This window comes from Ctenopharyngodon idella, chromosome 15 (genome assembly GCF_019924925.1).
Source record: "Ctenopharyngodon idella isolate HZGC_01 chromosome 15, HZGC01, whole genome shotgun sequence".
Classification (NCBI taxonomy): Eukaryota; Metazoa; Chordata; class Actinopteri; order Cypriniformes; family Xenocyprididae; genus Ctenopharyngodon; species Ctenopharyngodon idella.
The window spans coordinates 18,572,525-18,579,636 of NC_067234.1; positions in this window are offsets into that span (position 1 = coordinate 18,572,525).

The window sequence follows — 7,112 nt, forward strand, 5'->3', positions numbered from 1 at the left end:
TCATTATTTAACTTGAATCATCAAACTCATTTAAAGCCCAGTCTTTGAGTAAGATTTGCCTTTTGTTTACACTGTGATTCTACAACATAAGATCCAGCTCTTTCAATATAATCCAAAAGATTTCTTAAAAGTTGTTCTGATTTTTTGAATAAAAAAAAAAACAAAAAAAAAACTTTTAGGCAACCACAGACATCAAAAATCAGCGTATGAATCTCAACAATGGTGACATATTCTGATAAACAGATCAACTCTGAACATTAGAAAACAAGCTACTGAAAAGTCACATAAAAACAGCAAAAAATAAAACAGTGAGAATAAAGGAATTAAGAAAACTGAGCTCGTAATTTATTCATGCAACAATGCATGATGGCAGCCATGGATACATTTTGATTGGTGGCACCCAGAATGCACTGCAACATGCTTTTTGATGGTCACCACTGTTGAGATTCACAGGCTGAACTTGATGTCTGTGTGTCTAAATGAAAGTTTTTTTCTTTCTTTCTTTCTTTCAGAACAACTTTTAAGAAATTCTTTGAATTATATTGAAAATGCTGGATCTTCTGTTGTAGAATCACAGTGCTGCTGTAATCAATAATGCAAATCTAACTCCAAGATTGGGCTTTAAATGAGTTTGGTGATTCAGGGTCATGTGATGGTTATGTGAAAACATAACCAGCACCACCTGATCATATTTTCTCTTTGCTTGTCTGGATGTTACAACTAATTTACAACAGCCCAAACAAAATGTAACATTTAAAAGTAAAGGGACAAGAGCCCAACTAACGCACACACTGATTTCCATAATGGTGATTTTCTCCTTTGGTGATTCTGCTTGTTGACATCAGGAGGCTTATTTATAAAGCGTGCGTACGCACAGATTTGATCTTAGAGTGTGTGTACGCTTAAATCCACGCAAACGCTCATATTTGTAAAAACGGTCTTTGACATGGAAAAGTGCTTAAGGCCACGTCAGGGTCTGAGCAGACGTACACTTTTCATTGTCAGGTTACTGCAGGTTTTTGGAAATCTAAGCTATTCTTGCAGCTCGCTAAGGATTTGGACGATGACTGTTTTTATAAATGAGGCCCCTGGTATCTTCAGTAATGGTCAATCATCACTCAATTAATCACTTAATTATCTCATTAACTTTAACACTGCTTTAGCATTAATTTAACACTTTTCAGTGTTCATTTAACACTCTTATTTTAACACTTTAACACTCTTGAGTGGGCTCTCACATATACTCCCAGAAGAGTTAATTTAACACTGGAGTTTATGCTGTGTATGTGTAAAGGGTCCACCAAACATTGGACTTGGTTTTCCTCTGCATATTATCAGTTTTCCACAGTATTTCTTGAAGGAATAAATGCAGTCAGACAACCTTTAAAAAAAATTACTGATGCAACACAATTCATTAGGAGCTGGGGTGTGTAAACTTCTTGAATTGCATGAACAGGGTAATATAATTTTTTGTCTTCTGGGAAACATGGAAGTATAGCTTCTGAAGGGCAATACTAAATAAAAAAGATCTTTAAACAAAATATTAAACAAAATTTACACATTATCATCATGTTCAAAGTTTACACCCCCTGCTCTTAATTTATTGTTTTCTTCTTGAGCAGCAGTAGCCTAAATGTTTTCACCATTTATAATAGTTGCGAATGAGTCACTCAGTTGTCGTTATGAAAAGATGGATCTAAAAATCATACAGTCACTGCTGTAAAGGTATCAAATATGATGCTGAAAAACCTGAGAATTTGCAGGACCTGGAGGATTTTTCTGAACTGTTAACTGTTCAAGACAAACAAGTTATTCAGTGGATCATTCAAGTAACCACAGACAGTTAAGATGCAAGAGTATGTAAATTTTTTTAAATGGGCAATTTTTAGTAATTCAGTTATTTTGTCTTTTGGAGTATGTAAACGTCTATGTAAAAAGCTACTTGCAAACCACTCCAAAATAACATGCAAAATTTAAGTAATTTTAACAAAATAAGAGGAATCATAAAAAATGCATGTTCTGAAAGGGGTATGAATATGAGCAGAACTGTAGCTTAGGATGCTTTTGCAGTGTCAATCACCAATTGCTGTTTACAATAATTGCCCTTTTAGCTGTTTAGCGAAGTGTGTTGTTTCTGCCAGCCATCAGAGGGCGCCATATTGAAACGCCATTGTGCTCCACTGTTCTCAGCGTCAAGCATGAACATCAGTCCTAAAGGAAATAAGAAAACTTTGACTTTTTCCTCAATGCAAGAACAAGGCTGTAACAAACCAAAATATTAATAACAAAAGGTCAAACACACTGCAGGGTTTGGTGAAGTCTGTCTGTGCTCCATTCTGCTTTAGTTTGAGCTCACTGCGGGGGAACAAGTATGACATAAGCAGTCTAAGTAAATAATAACAAACAAAAAAAAAGGATTTTTCCATTGACTTTTGTATTGTGGCAGAAAATAAGCTCTGTGGCCAACAAAAGTGCTGCTGCTTGGTCTTGTTGCAAGGCTCTGTAAATCTTTTGTTGTCTTTTTGTGACTCTATTACTGTTACATCTTTACCTCCAAACAAGTTAAAGGTAGGGTAGGTAATTTTCGGAGAGGCTAGCAATAGCGAGTTACGGCCGTTTCACACCGCAAGCCTGAGCACTATTTTTTTCGGCGTGCATATTAAAGTGAGTGCATTCACACCGGAGGAGCGAGCAACGCGTGAGCGTCAAGCAGGAGCGGTAAAATCGTAGGAAGATGCAGTCGACATTGTGTCCACAAGGTGGCGCCAAAACACAACAATCCTTGTGTTGGTCTTCTTTCCCCCCAAAGAAATTGACATATCAAGTCATGATGACTTTATGTCATGACTTTTTGTCATAATTTAACCTTTCATTTCATAATTATGATTTACCAAAGCATGACCTTTTTTCTTATGTGGTGTAAACGGGCTTCTGTAGTATCAGCATCAAAGTCTAGTAAGTTGTTGTCCAAAATGTCAAAGTAACTTTGATCTATATATATAGAACTGGAAGACTTATATAGCAATAGGCTCTTTTAGAAAGACAATTTAAAAGATAAAAAGAAGAATTATGTAGAATCAATAAATTCTGAATAATTTACTGCCACATTGTGAATATTGAGTAATCATGTAATCAGTAAAAATGTAAGTGATATTTTAAAATGTAATATAATCTAATTACGAATATATATTTTTTGGAATCAGATTACATATAATCAGTTGCTAACCAGCGCTATATTTTGGTGAAAACTACATGTTTTTGTATGGGAATTTTGCAAACAAAGTCTTGCAAAATGTTTTGTTTATTTAACAATTTCTGTTAATATAATGCATATTTGGTTGCTTACTCGGTCACACTTAAAATGTGTAAAAGATGACACAAGCACACTATTAAAGCAACATTTCACAACAATTTAACAAGTTTATTTGTTTTCATATTAGCCATTGGAAAATCCCAAAACCCTGTTGGAGAATCCAGGTCATATATTTTGCAACTTGGTGGTTTCCTGCTGTTCTTTTGGTAGTTATTAGATTAACCACTCACCATGTTCCTACCTGTTTGACCACATTTGACTAGCAGGTAGAAACTGCGTTTAGTAGTGGCAAAACACTTTTTTAAAATTCAAAATACTTTCTGAGGCCACTGTATTGTACTGCAATGAAAGTAAGTGTAACATAAGAAAAGTCATATAAAGTATGTGCTGGTGTTGTTTATAGCATATGCACGCTTGTGTTTGAGTGGCCCCTTCCGGCCTCCTCTCTCCCACCGCAGAGGCCTTTTGTCTTGATGTGATCCTCTGGGATTGTGGGTCGCCACGCCTGAACAACCTGATGGTCATATAGCGTGAGGAGCACAGAGAGGAAGGAGGAAAGACGTGACAGTGTGTGTATTTGTATATACGTGTGTGAAGAATGCCTTAAGAAAAGGGCCGTCTTTCATATAAACAGTAACTACACTCGGTTTGTCACGCTATGATGCTGTTCCTCATGAAGACCGCAGACGTTTTCTTGTCAAGGCATGTTTTATTATGGCTGCCAATTTAATGTTCATTAAGTGTGCATGTGCACATGGACCAACAATGATCTACTAAGCACTCAACTGCAAAATAGATCGATTTCTAAAGACATTGAGTAATGTATACTTTGCATTTTCTTCATTTGAGGGCTTTTCTCACCGTATATTTTTTTACAGTTATTGTTATACAGTCATTAAAGGGATAGTTCACCCAAAAATGTTCCAAACCTGTGAAAATTTAGTGAAAAGATATTTTGAAGAATGTTTGTAACCAAACAGTTAATGGGCAACGTCTACCATCAAACATTCTTCAAAATATCTTCTTTTGTGGTTAGCAGAACAGAAATTTTAACATGTTTGGAACAACTTGAGGGTGAGTAAATTATGACAGAATTTTCATTTTTGGGTGAACTAACCCTTTAAATTGCTTAATAAATGTAACATCAATAATAACGTAATTCACAACGCACTCACAGTGACCATATCAGATAAACACTATTGTTCAAACGTTTTGGATCATCACTTTTTCTTTTCTTTTTTGAAAAACAAAACTGTACTTTTCAGCAAGGACACATTAAATTGATCAAAAAGTGATAATAAAGACATTTATTATGTTCTATTTTAAATAAGTGCTGTTCTTTTAAACTTTCTATTCTTTAAAGAATCCTGGAATAAATTTATTCACAAAAATATGAAACTGTTTTCAACACTTTTTTCTTGAGCAGCAAATCAGCATATTAGAATGATTTCTCAAGGATCATGTGACACTGAAGACTGGAGTAATGATGCTGACTTTAACTTTAATGTTAGGTGCAATTAATCGCGATTAGGCCTAATTACAGGAAAAAATGTGTGATTAATTGGTTAATTTTTTAGATGTGAAGACGTTTGAGACAAAATTAAAGGGTTAGTTCACCCAAAAATGAGACCCAAAATCCAGACCCATAAGACCTTCGTTAATCTTCGGAACGCAAATTAAGATATTTTTGTTTAAATCCGATGGCTCCGTGAGGTCTGCATAGGGAGCAATGACATTTCCTCTCTCAAGATCCATAAAGGTAGAATCCATAAAGGTAGAATCCGCAGTTCGGAGCGCCAGAGTCAAGTGATTTCAGCAGTTTGGCGGTTTGACACGCGATCCGAATCATGATTCGACACGCTGATTCATTATGCTCCGAATCTTCCTGAAGCAGTGTTTTGAAATCGGCCATCACTAAATAATTCGTTATTTTGTTTTTTTTGGCGCACAAAAAATATTCTCGTCGCTTTATAATATTAATATTGAACCACTGTACTCACATGAACTGATTTAAATATGTTTTTAGTACCTTTATGGATCTTGAGAGAGGAAATGTCATTGCTCCCTATGTAGGCCTCACGGAGCCATCGGATTTAATCAAAAATATCTTAATTTGTGTTCCGAAGATTAATGAAGGTCTTACGGGTGTGGAACGGCATGAGCGTGAGTAATAAATGACAGAATTTTCATTTTTGGGTGAACTAACCCTTTAATACGCAGATAGTCAGCAAAAATATCTAAGAAAGTATCTTATGAGGTCAAAAAATTGTATGTAAAATAGCCATAATAATAAAATGAGTAGAAAAATCTATCAATTCTGTTACTGTCAAACTGCCAAGTAGAGTAACAGTGTTGATAGTCATGTAACAACAAGAAATCATTCAACAAAAAATCATAAGACACTTTTTACAGAAAATATTAAATTGTTATGGCCTGTAACATCTTGTGATCCACGACAATGATTATCAAATAATTAAAATAATTAAAAATATAACCGTTTGAAAAAAGCAGAAAAAATAATAACTTGGGACACCAAATGTACCTGCAATTATAGAATCACACATATGTCCTCACTGTGTCCTTGTGTTTGTTTACTGTTTTTTTATTTGAGTTAGTGATATCTCTCCAGACGTGTTAACCCAGCTCGCTCTGGTTTAGTTGGAGGTCAATCAGAGAGCACTATATAGACAAAGTGCTCTAGTAATCTGAGATGGATCCAAGAGCAAAGGGCGCATTCGTAAACACACTCGCACACGGTGCAGATGATGAATGAGCAGGAGGCTTGCGCTCAATCAGAGTCTGCACCGGATAAGGAAAAACACTTCCTGTTTGTTGACACATTCCAGGACTAATATCTCTCCAGCAGCTGAGGAATGCAAGACGACACTGATCTAGGACCAGTTCCTCTTTAAAAACACAGATACTTATCAACATGACATCAATTGCTTCTCAGTGTTATCAAGCCAGTGTACTAGTTAAAAGTTCAAGTAGTAGTAATATTAGTAGGTCACACGTGTATCCTAAGACGTATTGATTGATTTTTTCTTATATTTACATACAGACACAATAAATTCTCACAATTAAATCTCAGTTAACAGTCCCATTTGTGTCCCAGTGACTTGCTTATAATTAAAAGAGTTTAAGACTTAAAGGGTTAGTTCACCCAAAAATGAAAATTCTGTCATTAATTACTCACCCTCATGTCGTTCCACACCCGTAAGACCTTTGTTTATCTTAGGAGCACAAATTAAGAAATTTTTGATGAAATCCGATGGCTCAGTGAGGCCTGCATTGCCAGCAAGATCATTTCATTTTTCAATGCCCAGAAAGATACTAAAGAAATATTTAAAACAGTTCATGTGACTACAGTCGTTCAACCTTAATGTTATAAAGCGACGAGAATACTTTTTGTGTGCCAAAAAAACAAAATGACGACTTTATTCAACAATATCTACTGATGGGGGATTTCAAAACACTGCTTCATGAAGCTTTGAGGCTTTACGAATCTTTTGTTGCGAATCAGTGGTTCAGAGCGGCAAAATCACGTGATTTCAGTAAACGAGGCTTCGTTACGTCATAAGTGTTTGGAAATTTCAATAGTTCACATGACTTTGGCAGTTTGATTCACGCTCCGAACCACTGATTCAAAACAAAAGATTCGTAAAGCTTCGAAGTATTCTCGTCGCTTTATAATATTAAGGTTGAACCACTGTAGTCACATGAACTGTTTTAAATATGTTTTTAGTACCTTTCTGGGCATTGAAAATGAAAACGATCTTGCTGTCAATGGCCTCACTGA